Below are 19,074 nucleotides of genomic sequence, written 5' to 3'. Positions count from 1 at the left end.
CCTCTGTTTTTTCAACTTGCTCTCTTATACTACCTGAAACATCCTGTATAGGGTTGGCATTGCCCACAGTAAAGTGGGTCATCTTTATGTCAGTCATTAACTGAGAATAGTTTCCTCTCATCTATCCCATCAGATAGTTTGATGGAACTAATTTCTAAATTAAAATTTCTTTTCTTTACCCAATATTTTTATATCTGTGTCAAACTGACAAAAATCTAACACTTGGGGTTTTCTTTCCAAATATTTAATGTTGGTGGCAGACCTGCATTTAATGGAAGACACTACTCAACCATATATATTCTTTTAGTCATATTTCTTGAAACTGCCTGCAGTTTCATGAACTGGGTTCGCTCAGGAGAAGGACCAAAGGACCTGAAATAGAGGGTTCGAAATGCAAAGAGAAATCAAGAAGCCAAGTTGCATCCTAATCAAGGCTTCACTTTACTTAGAATAAGCCAGTGTTTTTATAGTCACAGGAGAAACCAAAACCAAATCTCTAGATTACATGATATTTGCATACTGCAAAAAACGTTCAAGTGCCAAAGTCCCCAGGTTTGGAAGATCTTCAGGCGGTGGGCAGGTGGGCGTACTCAGGTGGTGGGCATGCTCAGGTGGCTTCTTCAAAGAAGAACCTGCAGTCAACAGAGAGCATCTGTCTTAGCTCCCCAGGTGGTAGCCTTCTAGTAGAGACTGCCAGAAGTCCGATGGCTGAGGGGAAGGGGGAGGTAACAATTTCTTTCTTAACCTCATTCTTCTAGTTGCACAAAACACCTAATAAAGTGATATTTTCCCCTGTCCACAAGTACTTATTTATTTTTACCAATTGAAATCATTTTCAGTTTTGACCCACTACAACTAATTATTCTTTTATACAGCCTTTCATACTGCCTCGTTGTAAATGTGTAATTATTGCTACAGACTCCTAAGTCCTTCAAATTTTATTCTTTACTTCTGTGCTCAACAAAGCACTGGGTCAAGTCACTCCTTTGCATGATCCATACAGCACTTGGCAATTCTTACCGATTTTAGCTGGAGCCACAATTCTTCATTGTCTTACTTTGATTAATTTCATTCAGGCCCATTGCTCCCCACAAAGTCCCTCAGGGAAGTATCTTCCCATTACACTTTCTTTGCACATGCACACTTACCCTTAAAAGGTTATTTCTCCAGATTGCCTACAATGGTTACCCTTCCTTTTCTTTTCATATTCCTGTCTAAACTGCATTTTTTTCAAAGAAAATATGTGATATTCCTCCCTCAATCATCTATTTTCTTCCCTTTTTGTTGTTGTTCTTATAAATATCTGATCTTTCTATTTGATCTCATATAGTTTGTTGTCTTCCACACCCAAAAAAATTAAGTTTCTTGAAGTTTAAATGAATTCATTATCTAAGCTATGTGACTTTTTTGGGTATATATTTAAATATTATTTACTGCAGTGTTTAAATTCTTAAAATAAACATTTACTTTGCCCCTAATTTCAGATTTTTTAGCCTTTTATTATTTTAAATTTTCATATATATTTATTTTATTATTATCATTATAAATCAATGTCTGTTTTTATACTGTATTTACATGAACATATGTTTATGTTGTGGTTCATGTGTATGTATGTCTTTGTGGAAGACAGAGTTTGTGTCGAGTCTTCTATAGTTTTCCTGTTTACTTGTGAGACTGCATCTCTGACTGTGCTGGAACTCCCTAGTTTGGTAGACTGCCTGACCACATGTTCCTGTCCTTCCAGCACTAGGGCTATATACATCTACCACCAAACTAAGCCCCAACCAGGGACTGGCTATCAAAACTCAGTTCCTTATCATTTAATAACATGTGGTTTATTGACTGAGTCATCTCCATAGCCCTGGAGAGAGATACTTTTTTTTTTTTACTAGTATTAAATGATGACATATATTTCAGATTCAGAAAATAAATGAGAATTACTAATTTATAGTAGAATTTTTATTCTCACATCTCTCTCTCTACACTTATGTCTATGCCATCATAATTGTATCAACTTGATATCTATATCTATTTCTATCATCTAAATCTCTATCTAGTCATTAGAAATGTATAAATTATTATACTTATTCTTTGAGGACTTACTAATATGTTTTAATTATTTTACCCCTCCCCTCTCAGCTCTTCACAGATATACATCTTTGCCTACTCATCCTTTGTTTTGTCTATTTTTCCTCATCAAAACCTGATTTGCTACTTAATAATTATTGGATTATTAGTCTTCCATTGAAGCATGAACAATTTTACCTTAGGCTACACTGTTAAGGAAAACAGATTCTCCCTCTTTGCAGCTAGCAATTTCCAGTAACTCCATGGTTAAGGACAGGATTTGGTGTCTACTCCCATCTCCATGCTGGAAATCTATTTAGTCTGGCTTGACTTATGTTTCGTATGTGTTACAATTGCTCTGAGTTTGTATGTGCAACTGATATGGTGTCTAGAAGGTACTGTTCCTCTGAAATCATGTACCACTTCAGGCTCTTATATTTTCTTCTTTTTTCCCTCTATTCCATTAATCCCAGAACCAGAGAACCTTGGAGGGGAGTTGTTCATATGTTGTATTTAGGACTAAGTATTATGCAAATGTTTATTATCAGTACCTTGTCCGGTATGGATTTTTGTGTTAATCACTATCTACTAGAAGTAGCAGATTTGCTGATTAGTATTTAAAGATATTTTATTCTCTATAAAAATAAGTCATTAGGACTTAGCTTACATTAAAACATTTAAAATGTATAATACACTATGTGTTTAACCTATAGCATTTTAGGAAAATGCAAGAATGTTATAACTGTGATTTCTAGAAAATATTAAACATTGTGTTTAGAGAACAAAATTTTATGAGATGATCTTAAAGACTAGTTAAATATATGTTGATCCATCTCTTGCTCACCCCACAAAGATAGCTGTAAAAATTTAAAAGTGGGAAAACAAGAGTATAAATTCTTGGAAACTCCTAACTCCATTTGGATTAGCAAAAGCATTGGCTATCATATCAGGAATTTGTTCTTTGAACCCTAAAATGCCCTGAATGTTACTCTTGAGTTTTTCTCCATTATGATGTACTATGATTAAACAATTAAATAACATAGGCATAGTGTCATATTTTATTTTCTCAAAAAGGTCCAGTGGTTCATATTGCTACAGTGTATGAGAAAGTAGCATGTATTAATTGTACAGATGCAAAACATTCAAGTGAGAAATTACATCAAAACAAAATTCCAAGGGAATTACAATACAACATTTATGCCAGCTCTAGTTGCCAACTGTAGTTTTGAAAGAGATGAAAAATTATGTTTCCTAATTGGAAATAGGAAGGGAATTAATTCAGTATGTGTCAGTCTAATTAACATTGTAGCAAGGCCAGAAATTCAGGGGAATACTCAGCAAACCTGAGCACTGCCGTAGCACTGCAGACTTTAGGTGGTCGGTAGGCCTGGCACATTTTAATCTGGATTAATCAAAGTGCAATATAAATCTTTTATTTAGAAAAAATTATAAAAACTCTTTCCTTTGTGAGTTGGTTTTGCATGCAAAAATATGGTTCACTCCAATGGATAATTTTAATAACTCTCATACTTAAATAGTAAAAATTTTAAAACTAACTTATTTTTGAGTCAAGGTATAAAACTTTTCAATTAACTTAAAGTTTTATATAACAATATTGATTATTTTTATTCCTGTATCTAATACAAATAACAAGTACCTCAACATGATTATGCATTAGGCTATACAAGTACTTGTTATTTGTATTTGTTATACAAATAATGACCAATTACCTATTAATATACTTTCTTAATTATGCACACACACACACACACACATACACTCACACATATAAACTGCTCAGTTTGTAATGTTACTTGTGTGCATGGTTTCAGGGCTGACCATTTGGCCTTATATAACCAGTTGGTATCTTCTCCACTGTGGGAAATTATTTGTCTGTCGATCAACATTCCATGGTGGCCTGTAGTTGTGATTTTGTGTTGATTCTAATTCTGTATGCCTTTTGATAATATCTCTCCCAAAACTTCTAAACATACACTATTTCCATATTTACTTACCTGTAGTGGCTATTCCTGGTTGTCAACTTGACTATATCTGAAATGAACTACAATCCAGAATTAGAAGGCTCACCTGGCCCTAATCTGGAGGCTGAGAGATACAAGTTTCTGATCTGAATCTTGATATGGAGATCTTGAGGTGTAGTGGCTATGAATCCCAGAGGATTAAGATAGAAAGATCTGAGTTCAAGACCATCTGGGATTAAAGGTGTAGTGGCATAGTGGCTATGAATCCTAGAAGATTAAGACTGGAAGATCTAAGAGTTCAAGCAAGGTCATCTGGGATTAAAGGTGTGGTGGCACACACCTTTAATCTGGGCCACACCTTTTGCTGGAGACCTATATAAGGACTTTGGAAGAAGGAAGGCTCTCTCTGCTTCATCTGCTTGCCTTGTGGGACTGAGCAACTGCTGGATCCTTGGACTTCCATTCACAGCTGCTGCAGACCATTGTTGGGAGTTGATTGTTGGGAGTTGGACTACAGACTGTAAGTCATCAATAAATTCCTTTACTACATAGAGACTACCATAAGTTCTGTGACTCTAGAGAAACCTGACTAATACACTTACCTCTGTCCATTTTTAGTTAAAGCTCTCCAAGATGAATTTGAAGCTCCACTTGTGCAAAGAACTTATAGAGGACAGGTTGGACTTATACTTAAGGTGCAGACAAGAATGATCTTGAACTTCTGCCACTTCTACTTCTGTGTTATAAATGCTGAGATTATAAGCATGTATCATCATTTCTGACTTCATGTACTTCCTATTTAATCACTGAAATTCTATGACAATAAATTGAATTTTTTTTGATCATTAGTCTTTGAACATGATTATGTATTAGGCTATACATGTCAACATCTTAAAACGCATGTACTAGATTACTTAAATGACAAATTTTCTTCTATTTCTGGAGGGCAGAGTAACAACTTAAAATGCCTGCATATTTAATATATCATGAATCCTTTCACTTTTTTTCACAGAAAACTCCACTACCATAGTGATCTTGGTGTGCAGATGATTTCCTCTCTACTGTTCCTAATATGAGCTTTTATCTTTACATATATATGAACAATTTTTCTTTATTGTCTCAGTGAACATTATTTAACTCCTTATTTCTATTTCCTTATAAAATGATCCAAGCATGTCTTTTGCAGTATCTTTATTTATGTTCACATAATAAAGTAATTTGCTCATCTTAAAGTCAGAATGATTTCAACCTATACAAGCATGAACCCTTAGTACAGATGTAAATCTATTCCTTACTCATACCAGGCATAAGTAAAACTCCAATTGTTCCTTTCTATAAAAAATTATTTTCTAGATATGAATATATGAAAATAGAAAAGTTAGCTGCTTTAAAACTCTCTGTAACAGAAACAAATGAACAAAATGAAATAAGAGAAAAGATTTGAAAGAAGAAAGTGGAACATGTTTCAAGTAAATCAAAATACAAAAACCAAATATTTTCATATATATACTAATTTACTTATTTGAAATGTTTGATAATTACTATACAACTTTTTCTCTTTCCTCCCTCCAGCCAATTACAGCTAAACTCCTTAGAGCTCTTCTATGAAACCTCACTCTCAAGTTGCCATAATTTGCTCTGATTATATTTGATACATAAATACATATAGATACATATACACATACAATTGCTAATTGTCACATTAGCTGATTAATTCCCTTTTACCTAGCAGATAATAGTTGCTTTGTAGTTCTTTGTTTAGGACTGGGATCAAAAAAATAAATAAATAACCTTTTCTCATTCCATGTTAACATTTCTGTTGACATTGATTTCACTCTGTTCTTGTTCATGAAACTAAATCAATAAAAGACTGTTTCACCACAGATTTTTCCTAATATTCCTGCTCATACAATCATTCTGGCTCCCACTTCCTTCATATTCCATGAGCCATAGATACAGGATTGGTAATATAGATGTAACAATCACTGAGGGGGTCATACACACACACACACACACACACATACACACACACACACACACACATATATATATATATACACACACATATATATACATATATATATGTTTTGTATGCAATTAAATTTTCTGTGTATTAATCTTTATTTTCTATAAAGAAAAGCGTCATTAATGAGGTCTTATAGCTACACTTACCTGTGGGTATAATGATAATATTTAGAATGTAATTAGAGATTATGATGATGTGGTAAAAAGATTGCATTAAGTACTTTTCCAAGGTCTTTGACATCACCATCCCCAGGAATCTGTCAAGGTGTCCATTAGCAGGCATTGTTTTTTCCTTTTGAGTGAGCCTTAAGTTTAATTAGATGGGCATGGCAAATTTTGTCTTTCTTATCTGCCCTTCAGGACTTCTTTAGTGGTTATTTTCTGTTTTAAGGAAAGAAAGAATCTTACTTTATGGTGTGAATGGTGACCTTCCTAAACTTACAGTCAAAATAAGCAATTTTTTTTTTTTGCCATATATGTTTCAAAGAAAAATCTTGTCACAGCCAGATAGCTGTATTGTCTCCTTCTGAAGGTTCCACACATAGAGGATCTCTCTATTATTTTATCCTGTTTCTGTTTTTTTTTCCTAAATAGAGCACTGTCTTATAAAATCCCCAAGTATATGTTTTGTGACTGCTGAGAAAGCAAATGAACTCAGTGGATAGTCTCTTTATGAAGAGTTTGTCCAGACCTGTAGTAATATCCTTTCAGAATACCTTTTCATTTTTGAATTATGGGAAGAAAAACTTGCTATGATTCATTACCTTTGTTAATTAACAGCTCCTTTTTTTCTTAGCTGAGATTTTAAATTAAATAATAAAGAGAGGCTGAGACAGACACTCAACTACTTAGTGAGACATATCTGCAAAATATTGCTTTACTATTTTTAAATTCTAATTTACAGTTTTAAACTTTATCAAGGTATAGTTTAAGTGATTAAATGCATTAATTTTAAATGCATTTATGATTGTTATGTCATTTCAAAATGTATTCAGTCATCAAGATTGTCTTAGTTTTGGTTTCATTCCTGTGAAAATGTAACATGACCAAGGCAACTCTTATAAAGCAAAACATTTAATTGGGTCTATTTTACAGTTTCAGAAGTTCAGTCCATTATCATCATGATGGGATGGCATGACAACATCTAGGCAAACATGGTGCCGGAGAAAGACCTCAGAATTATATATCTTGATCCATAGGTATCAGAAGGAGACTGTGCCACACTGAGCATAGTATAAGCATATATAAGGCTTCAAACCATGTCTACACAGTGACACACTATCCTAAACAAAGCTACACCTACTGCAGCAAGGCCATAATTCTTCATAGTGTCACACTATATGGGCCAAACATTTACACAAATGAGTCTATGGGAAGTCCACCTATTCAAATCACATCTCACTACCTCATCCCCATTGGCTTCTAGTCATAACATTATGCAAAATGCATTTAGTTCAACTTCATATGTTCTGATAGATTATCAGAATCTCAACAATTCTTAAAAGTTCAAGTTCAAAGTCTGCTATGAGATTCATGCAATCTCTTAACTTTAATTTCCTATTTTTTTAGAAAGTTCATATTTCCAATACATACTATAAATTATACATTATTGCTCCAAAATAAAGAAAAGCTAGCATAGAGAGAAAATATTAGACCTAAGTAAGACTCAAAAATAGCTGGAAAAACTCCAAAGTCTACATCTTGATGTGTGATGTCAAACTGCTTGTCAGGTAGCCAACTTGTTTCAGCTTTGTTGATTGCAAAACACTTTTTTTCATTTTTCCTTCCTTCCTTCCTTCCTTCCTTCCTTCCTTCCTTCCTTCCTTCCTTCCTCCCTCCCTCCCTCCCTTTCTCCCTCCCTTCCTCCCTCCCTTCCTTCCTTCCTTCTTTTTAATTTCTTTCCTCCCTCCCTTCCTCCCTTCCTTCTTTCTTTTTCTTTTCTTCTTTTTAAAATCAAAGCCATTTGTTGACCTCCAGAAGAATGGTACTGGTCCTAACTTATTCCTGCCCTTCAGGGAAGTCAGCTCCAACAGTCTCACATGCTCTACCACCTCAGCCTGTAGCTGGCCCAGCAACTCACAGGCCACAACATGGTTCCTCCAGTGGCCAGGAGATCATCCAAAATTATCACTTTCTGCCTGGGTTCTAAGGCATCTTTCTGGATATCCAGCTCAGCCTTCCCTTACTCCATAGCATACGAGGCTGATCCAACTGGGCCCCAACTGCTTCCTGTGCTTCTGAATGAGCACACAGCTCACACCCAGCTCCTGAGCTAGGGAAGGGAATCTGGGTCGTTCAAGAGGGATGAGATATCCCTGAACAGCATGCCTGGGATGGAAAAGTCAGTTGGAGAAGCTGTAGAATTTCCATTTTACCAGCTGCACCTTAGGTTTGTACTTGGCCATATGCTGGGCTGTTTCCACTTTCTGTTAGTAGCATTCTTTTACAGGTATCCTACAGTTCTTTCATCTCTAATATCTTAGGGTCTCTGATGAAATCCAGACTTCATCTTCACAGCTTCATTCAATGGCCTATCTGGGCCTCCATTCATGTACAACCCAGACATACCTGGCCTCAGCAACTTTCCTTAGTCATGGAGGGCATATACTCTTTGTGACTAATTCTGTCAAATTTTTCTCTGATTTGTAACTTTACCTACCCCTTAATTAGATACCACTTTTTAACAATACTGTTTCCTTCTATGCTGTGGGCCAGCCAGTCTGGGCCTCCCTTAACCCGTGGTAGAAATGGAGTCCTAGTCAGGTCAACAAGGCATAGGTGAAGAAATGATGGCAGAGATGACACATGGAAGTGCAGGATCTGAATGTATTTCTTAAAAATGGCATCAGACATTTACAGTCATTATAAAAGAGAAATGAAAAATCTGGCAGCAGCTCAGTAGTGGAGGTACATCTGAGGCTACCTGAAACATACTGGGTCTAAAGCAGCCACCTCTTCTAGATAGGAGCTGCACCCCCCCCCCCTGCTCTTTGCCAGGGTGGGGAGGGGTTGCTTCAGACTGCATGAGGCTTGAAGCTTGAATCTGAATGAATGAATCTAAGTCTAAGTCCTAGTCCATCCAAGTTTTTGCACAAAGTGAAAACCAGGCTTAAATATTATACAGGAAACATGGCAAATGACAAAACTCATGTAGGCAGGTGACAGATCACATCAAGGTCAGTAAGATCAAGGTAGGCAAGTGATGGTTATGTTAAGGTCGGTAAGATCAGGCATCCAGGTGTAAAGCAGGCAGAAGAGCAGTGGTGCCCTCCCCACTGGGGCTATATTGGTATTCTCATGCTAATTCTCTGGGTCTGCTGGAAGCAAGCACCAGGAAGTTCCTGCTAGCAGTTCCTGCTAATGCCCTTAAGTGAGGGAAGCTCTTCAATTACTCTCTGATATGTAAAACAGTTCTGTCTTCTGTGGGACTGCCCTGAAAATTCTATGTTAACAGTAAGCAATGGTGCCTGACCTCTGTTATTAACTCTGAGGACATCCTATATGATAAGGCAGCTTCCTTGTGATAAATTCCAAGCTAAGGACAGCTTGGAAATAAATTAGGATATATGGGAACGTTGTGCTGGCCAGGGTACAACGCCCTTTTATTAGCCATTTACAGATCATTTCTTGGGGTACCTTTATGCCTGAATAAGAAGACATGTTGATGATTGGAAAGACTATCTGGAACACATCTGAGTTAGGAGATGCAACGGCTGACTGAATACCCAGGTGGCACAAACTCCCTTTGAAGTCATAACACCTTTTGTCCTTGATCAGGCTTTTACCCCTGATACTGCAGACATTACTGGAGTATATGAATTGGCATGGCACTTCTATAAACTAAACCTTACCTTCATTTTTTAGAATTAAAGATATGTACTAAAGGTGTGTCTACATTCTAGCCCAATCACGCTGACCTAGGCTTCTGAATGTGATCCCTTGCCAGAGCAGCCAAGTTGCTGGATTAAAATTCCTCTACAAAATATCTGCTTTTTCATATATATGTATATATACATATGTATATATATGTATATATATATACATTTGCATATATATACATATACACACATATACATACATATGTATGTATATACATATATATGTATATATATATATAACAATTTTAAATAGATACTATTTTTAAATATATAAAAATTAATTTCTTACATTCTTACTAAGAACAATTAGAAAGCTGTTTGATGAAATAATTAGTGGACACTAAGAAAAGGTCAAGGATTGCAACATAATACCTGAGACATGGCAAGAAAAGTCAAAATCTGTCCACAAGATTAAGCATAAGGGGAATTTCAGAAGTTTAAGGTCACAGAAGATATTTTTTAAAAGTTCAATAATTTTCATGAAATTAAATGGAAAATAGACAAAGATACTAGGAGTATCAGATTGGGGCATTTATGTAATAGTGTTCTAGTGAGGCGATCTCTATAAGAAAATTCTTAGAGGGATGTAGAGAATCTACACTATCCATTCAGCTATATGTCTTAAATTCTTCCTTCTACAAAAGAATTCAAAACTGTTAGCTAATCTATTCCCAGAGCACACACTCCTGGAAATGATTTTAAAGGTTTTGTCACCCAAGAGAGAAAGTTATAGGACCAAAATGGAAATTTGATATAGTAGTAAAAAGCCTTGAATGGCCCTATTGGTTTTAAGTCTAAAACATATCTCGAGTTATGTCTTTCAGATCTGTATTAGCAAAGTTTTAAAGCAAGCCACTAAGAGTTAAACTGACCTTCAATTAATACAATGGCAAAAAGGCTCAAGATCTTTTTAAGTTTATAGTATTTAAAATAATTTTTAAACTACAATTTACATGCTTTCTGCCACTACTATTTCACCCTCTAAACCCTTCCAATTCATCTACCCCAGTTCTATATTCCAGTTCCTACAATATTTATATAAGTATATGATCTTGTGTTTGACCACTTATTATTGGAAAACAAATTGGAGGCTTTTTCCAAGGAAGACCATTTCTCCCATTCTTAGCATTCTTGCAGCAGCTCATAGTTCCTTATCTAGGAGGAGCACCATAGGCTTTCTCCCTTCCATTCTTGAAGGTCCCTTGGTATTCTTATTGTTCAGATCTTGCTTAGGCAGCCATGTTGATGAAACTTCAGTGTGTTACCTTAATTTCATTTCTATTTTTTTATTATTTTACACTCCAGATTTTATCCCTCCTCCCTCTCAGTCCTCAACATCACATACCTTCCCCTCAACACCCTGGTTAGAAGAGGATGTCCCTGCTCCCTGTTTGGTGGTCCAGTGTTTGAGAGATCTCCTGGGTTCAGATTACTTGAGACTACTGGTCCTCCTACAGGCCTGCCCTCCTCAGCATTTCAGCCTTTCCCTAAGTCAACAACAGGGGTCAGCAGCCTCTGTCCATTGGTTGGGTGCAAATATCTACATCTGACTCTATCAGCTGCTTAGTAGGTCTTTCAGAAGGCAGTCACGCTAAGACCCTTTTTCTGAGTACTCCATAGCCTCAGTAATAGTGTCAGGCCTTGAGACCTCCCTTTGAGCTGGATCCCACTTTGGGCCTGTCACTGGACCTTCTTTTCCTCATACTCTTCTCCATTTCCATCCCTGTAGTTCTTTCAGAATACAACAATTATGGGTGAGAGTTTTGACTATGGCATCCTCACTTGGGCCCTTCAGTTTATTGACCTTTTTGAGTTCTGTGGACTGTGTCCTGGGCGTTCTGTACATTTTTTTTTTTTTTTTTTTTTTTTTTTTTTTTTTTTTTTGCTAATACCCATTATTAGTGAGTACATAACATACATGTCCTTTTGAGTCTGAGTTACTTCACTCAGGATGATATTTTCTAGTTCCATCCATTTGCCTGCAAAACTCACGATGTCCTCATTCTTAGTAGCTGAGTAGTATTACATTGTGTAAATGAACCACATTTTCTTTATCTATTCTTCTGTCATGCGACATATGGGTTATTTCCTGCTTCTGACTATCACAAATAAGGCTGCTATGAACATAGTGGAACACATGTTCCTGTGGCATGGTGGGGCATCTTTTGAGTATATCACCAAGAGTGGTATTGCTGGGTCTTAAGGTAGATACAATTCCAATTTTCTGAGGAACCTCCAGACTGGTTTCCAGGAGAAATAATCTCATACCAAATTTCTATTTCTCTGGTTACTAACGTTGTTCCATAGCATCTCTGCAGTGCTCCCTTCCCTAGGTATATTATTGATACATCAGTTAGTATTAGGCTCCACACATTCTCTTCTTTTCTGTACTTAGATTGGATCAACTTCTTTGTAAGGGTCTCTGTTGCAAAGGGAAGTTTTTATTTATTGGTTTGTTTGTTTGTTTTGTTTTTGTTTTCTTTTTTACTTTTTTTTGCTAAACCATGAAGATTGTACTCATCTGTGGGTATAAGAATAACTGTTTAGAAGATTATAAATGCCCCAGTGTTGGGCATTTTGTCTAACGTCATCCCTGCTGAGCCCTTAGACTCTTTCACTTTCTGGGGTCTATGGAAACATCTAGAGGGTCCATTCACTTCCCACTCCCAAAAGCTGTTTATTTCCATTCATTTCCTTAGCCTTCTAGGCTTAACTCTTGTCCCCCTCCCCCATTCCTGATCCTGTTCTCCTTTTCTCCCCCACCTCCCTTTTCCAACCTAGACACCTCCCTCCCTCTGGCTCACATAATTATTTCCTTCTCCCTTCTTAGTGGGAATGAAACATCCTCACTTGGGCCTTTCTGCTTGTTATACTTCTTATGGTCTGTGGGTTGTATACCTGTGGTATTTTGTACTTTTTAGCTAATATCCATTTATCAGTGAGTATATACCATATATGTCTTGTTTGGGACTGAGTGACCTCACTCAGAATGATACTTTTTAGTTCCATCTGTTTACCTGAAAAATTCATGATGTCCTCATTTTTAGTAACTGAATGGTATTCCATTATGTAAATGAACCACATTTTCTGTATCCATTTTTCAGTTGAGGGACACCAGGGTGGTTTCCAACCTCTGGCTATTACAAATAAGGCTGTTCTTAACATGGTGGAGCTTGTATCCTTGTGGAATCGTGGGGAATTTCTTAGGTATGTGCCCAAGAGTGATATAGCTGGGCCTTCAGATAGAACTATTTCCAATTTTCTGAGGAACCACCAGATTGATTCCTAGAATCGTACCAGTTTGCAATCTCACCAATAATGGAAGAATATACCTCTTTCTCCACATTCTGGCCAGTATGTGCTATCACTTGAGTTCTTGATCTTTACCATTTAGCTATACTTACTAAAGAACACAGAGACAGTATCCAAATTAACAAAATTAGCGAAGAGTAGGGAGTCATAACAGAAACTTCAGAAATTCAAAAAAATCAAAAGAATCTACTACAAAAACCTATACTTCACAAAACTAGAAAATCTAAATGAAGTAGATAGATATCAGGGATCAAAGTTAAACAATATTAGTAAACCATCTAAACAGTTCCATAAACCCTAAGGAAATAGAATTAGTCATCAAAAACCTCCCAATAAAAAAAAAAAAAAAGCCCTGGGTCAGATGGTTTTAGTGCAGATTTCTGCAAGACCTTCAAGGATTTGCTAATACCAATACTCCTCAAGTGTCCAATGAAAAAGAAAAAGAAGGAACACTACCTAATTCATTCTATGAAGCCACAGTTCCTCTGATACCTAAACCACACAAAGACCCAATATAGAAAGAGAACTTCATACCAGTCTCTCTTATGAATATTTTTGTGAAATTAATCAATAAATTTCTCACAAACCAATCCCAAGAACACCTCAAAAACATCATTCACCAAGATTATATAACTTCATCCCAGGGATGCAGAGGTGGTTTATTATATGAAAATCCATCAATGTATCATACAATATAAACAAACTCAAGGTAAAAAGCTACTTGGTAATCTCCTTAGATGCTGAAAAATTCCTTCAACAAAATAAAACACCCTTTTATTGTGGGGAATATTCAAAAAAGAACATGCAGGGCCAGAGCTCCTGAGTTCCTTTTGCTGCCATGCCAGCCCCAAGCCATGACCATCAACCCTATGGTCAGTTGTCACAATACCCATTTACCCAGTAAAAGCGAAACTTTAGAAGCTTATAATTAACAAATCAGATTTATGTATCAAAAATTATCAATTTACAAGATGCAATAAAATAATTTCAGAGCCAATGGATAAGGATAAAAGCTTTATCCCAATTATTCTAACCTTATGATATCATAACTACCTGTGGCTGGTAAAGCCATGCTGGTTCATGTCTGCCTCCTTCTTGGCCTTCCCCTTCTCACTCCGACTCTCTCTGTCTCTGCAACTCTTAACTTCACCTTCCATTTTCCTGCTGCCCTAATGTAATTGGACAGGGAAAATCTTGCGACACCCCTTCATGTTAAAACATCAAATTAAATGAGAGAAACTAGAAGCAATTCCAGTAAAATCCAGGACAAATAAGCTTCCCCACTCTCTCCCTATCTATTTAATATAGAACTTGAAGATCTAGCTAGAACAAATAGACAAAAGGAAATTAAGGGGGATACAAATTAGAAAGGAAAAAGTCAAAGCATCACTATTTGTAGATGATATGATAGTATACATCAGTGACCCCCAAAATCTCAACAGAGAACTCCTTCAGCTGATAACTTCAGTTGAGAGCATTTACATATAATTTTATGTCATCTGGCAATAGGTATAGTTTGCTTTCTCACTCTATTGGTATTCCTTGAAATTTCTTTTCATGCATGATGGTTTCAGATAATGCTTAAAGGATAATATTCAAAAGAAAAAGGAGAGTGAACTGCTTTGTCTCATTTCTGATTTTAGTGGGACAGCTTCGAATTTTTCTTTATTTGTGGTCTAGAATGTTGCCTATAGATTACTTACATATGCTTTTGATTCTATTGAGGTATTTTCCCTGCAGCCCTACATTATCTAAGAATTCAACTATGAAGACTTGTTGAGTTTTAAGTTTACACAATATTTTTCATCATGTAATGATATATAATTTTTGTCTTTAAACCAAGTCATATCTTGCATATGTTGAAACAAACATACATTTCCTTGCTAAAACCAATTTTATCGTGGTGGATTTTTTTTTGACTTAGGTCTATATGCTGTTTGCAAATATTTATTTTAAATGTGTATTCATTTGCAATATTAGCCTTAAGTTTTGCTTTTTCTTTAACTTGTTTTAGTATTGGAATAATTTCTGGCTCATAAAAAATATGTGGGATGTTCCTTTTGTTTCTATTTTAAAAAATAGTTTAAGAAAAAATGACTATAGATCATCTTTGAGGGTCTGGCAGAATTCTTCTGTGAATCCACATGAGCCTGGACTTTATTTAATTAGAATGTTTTCTTATTACTTTTTAATGTTCTCATTTGTTATGGATCTGGTTAAATTGCTGATTGCTTCTTGATTCAAATTTTGTTGTTGGACTGAATCTAGAAATTTACTTATTTTCAAGTTATTGTAGTACAGATTCCTATAGTAATTATGTATAATATTCTGAAGTTATTTGATGTCCAAAGTAATATTTTGTATACATTTCTGATTATATTAAATTGGGTTCTCTCTTTAATTTGGAGAGGTTGATCAAGAGAATGTGAACCATTTTTACTCCTTCTCAAAAAGAAGTTCTGATTATTTGAATTTTTCTTTGATGCTATTTCATCAATTATACTTCTGAATTATATTATTGCTTGACATTAACTAGGTTCATATTCAGGCTGTTTTTTTTTTTTTCAGTTTTTGACTGGCATTATTAGTTCATTTATTTGTGCTCTTTCTGAAATTTTAATAGGCATTGAATACTATAAATTTTTTTTTACAGAACTGATTCCCATGTGTATCAGATGATTTGTTGCATTATTATTTTTGTTTTTACAAAAAGTTTTATTTCTAAATATATTTTGAACCAGTTATTATTCAGAAGTGAGTAATTTTTTCTCTATGAGTTTGTGCATCTACTAGAAATTTGTATACTCTCAATTTTAACTTTAATCATATTTTGGTCAGATAGGAAAGGAGTAGCTCTTTCAATATTTTTTTTTTAGTTTGTAAGACTTTATTGTATTTCATGTTGTCATGTGTTTTAGAAAAGCTTCTGTATGCAACAGAGTGGAATGTGAGTTCTATGTTGTATAGACAGAATATAATATATATCTATTAAATTCATTTCATGATGGTAAATTTAATTCTGATATTATTCTGTGTATGTGCAGGTAATGTATATGTTGGAGAAAATGTGATATTGAGTGCACCTATTAATGGAAAGATTTTTAACATTTTTTTTTTAGAATTAAGTGTCTTATTTTATCTATTCTGACAATTTTAAATCAAAGGCTATTTTATCAAAAAATACTGTCATTTTGGTCCTTCCATGTTCTGTATTCATCTGTATTGGGACAATTTATTCTTTGCTTTACTTAACAGCATTGCCTGCTAATAAAGCCAAGGAATGTGTCTAGTATAACAGAGACATGAATTTTATTTCTTTATGTAGTCAGTCCCCCTGTGCCATCAGGAAAATTTGAAGATATTAATAGTAAAATATACTATTGAGGTGTGAGTGCCGATTGCAAACATCATGTATTTTAATTGTTCCAGTGTTTTCGAATTGAAGGTTTATGTTTTGGTAGTAAGAATTTTGTTTTTATTTTTATAATGTCCTTTTCTGTGTTCTTTCCTCTCTTCATCCTGAAATATTGATTGCTGTATTTTGTTTAATATCAATATGTTGAATATAAATACTAGGCTGTTTATATCATGGAAGTTTTTCTTCATCTTTGAATTACGGCAGAATTTTTTTTCTGAGTATATTATTTAGGTTGGCCCCATAGATTTTTAAGACTTGGAATGCATTTCTATAGCTTCTTTTAATTTCAAAGTTTTCATTGAAAAGACACCTTTTATTCTAATTGGATTTGCATAATTTGACCTATTTTTTTCTCTTGCAGCTTCCAATGCACTTACTTTGTTATGCATACTTAGTGGCTTAAATATGATATTCCATGAGGCATTACCTTTTTTCCCTTCCTCCTTTCTGTTCTATGTGCTTCGTCTACCAGTATGATTATGTGTTTCCTTAGTTGGAGAAAATTTCTTTTTTTAATGTTATTTAAATTCTGGTATATGCTGCTGACCTATATGATTCTTCTTCCTTATTAATTTCTATAATTTAAATTTTGTTATTTTCCTATACTATGCATTTAATATCTGTTCAAACTATATGGTCTTAAAATTTTAAAATAATCCTTGCTGACTTGACATAGTTCTACAACGTTAATGTTAAAGTACTGATACTCTAATGTCTGCTTAGATCATTCTACATCTGAGGCTTTCCCTTGAATTTTCTAGTTGAATCAATGCTTTGCAGTTTCATCTTCATCTAAGCTTGAATCTTTTTCAATTTTTCTATTTCTTTTTGAATTCTATTACAAAGTTCTGCATTGTCTTTATCATTTGATTCAGCCTTATTTTTGTATATGCATGTCTTTTTATGGACATTTCTTGGACATTTGGTCTCATTCATTCTTTTTAAACTTATTGAACAGATTCTTTTTGAATACTTTAATCTCCTTGATTGAATGTAAATATTGATTTTGTTTGTGTTGTGGAAATATTAAAAAGTGAACGCACCATCTCTCTTTGGGGCAGGTCCTTGCTTCTGTACTCTGGCCACACCAGACTACAGGGCTTTTGCCAGGCCATCTCTCCAGTGGGAGTCCCTGAGTTCTTCTTGCTCCCAAGCACCCCATGGTCTGCCATCATATCATAATACCTAGTACCCCAGTAGAATCAAGACTCTTAATGCTTAATTAACCAATCAGATTTATGTATCAATAATATCACTATTTAAAAGATGCTAATACAATAATTTCAGACCCAATTGATAATGATAAAAGCTTTATCCCAATATATATAACCTCATGAAATCATAACTACTTGTGAACAGAAAACATCATGCGGGTACAAGACTGCAGCCATCTTCCTTCTCCCCTATTCTAAGATGCTCTCTGTCTCTGCAACTCTTAGCTCTTCCTCCCTTTTCCCTGTCCAATCACCGGTCTCCTCTTCACTAATATAATTGGAGAGGAAAAAAATCCTGCAACATATTTGTTTTTAATCCTTTCCCATAGCTTATCTGGGCAATTCTATTGGGGAAAATCATTATAAGGATGAATTTTAAAAAGGGGTGAAATATTACTTTAATATTAGCAATGAAATATGGCTATGATGACTTCTTTTAATTCTGACATGAGCATAGTGCAGTTGGGATAGAACACAGGGTATATAATTTTGGTTGAGACTGAACATTGGATGTGGCTTAGTTGGAATAAAGTCTGGTGAACATATGGGATGGGGATGGAGTACTTGAGGTATGTGTTGGTCTAAGCCTGGAGTTGGTGGTAATTCTAGAGGTTCATAATTGTGTCTAAAGATGAAGACTTAACAATTTCACCAGGCCAAATGCTGCTGAAAAGCTTTCATAATCTGACTATGCTGAGAGGTGGATCATGGTATTGGAGGAGCCTGTATGGTAATTCAGGAAAGAAGGTCATGATTTAAGGTATAAAAATGGAAGCTGTTTCATATTCTTCCAGAATTCCAACACTAATCAATGAAATTCTGATAAGCTAATGGAACACTGGCAGTATATAATTCGGTCACAAGCTCAAGATTTTAATTTCCCTTTGGTTGTCTTCTTAATATAAACTTACAGATACATCTCATCATGCTAAAAGCATGTTTGTTAAATCTGTATATGTATTGCTGTAAACCTATAGCTTTAAAGAGGTCTCAAAGACATGAGTCTACTACTCTTGCCTAACAGTCACATGTTAACTATATTTCTAAAATATGGATTTAAATATAATGGTAAAAGCTAATATATATTGCTTTGCATCAAGAGTCCTAAGACAGAGAGCACGTTAAGCCAGAGACCCAGGCGGGATCCGCCATTCTCTCTTGGGTGAGTTTCGGAGATC

This window comes from Mastomys coucha, unplaced genomic scaffold (assembly GCF_008632895.1).
Source record: "Mastomys coucha isolate ucsf_1 unplaced genomic scaffold, UCSF_Mcou_1 pScaffold14, whole genome shotgun sequence".
NCBI classification, from domain to species: domain Eukaryota; kingdom Metazoa; phylum Chordata; class Mammalia; order Rodentia; family Muridae; genus Mastomys; species Mastomys coucha.
The sequence above is the reverse complement of the archived record's forward strand: the minus strand, read 5'-3'. Positions refer to the sequence as shown.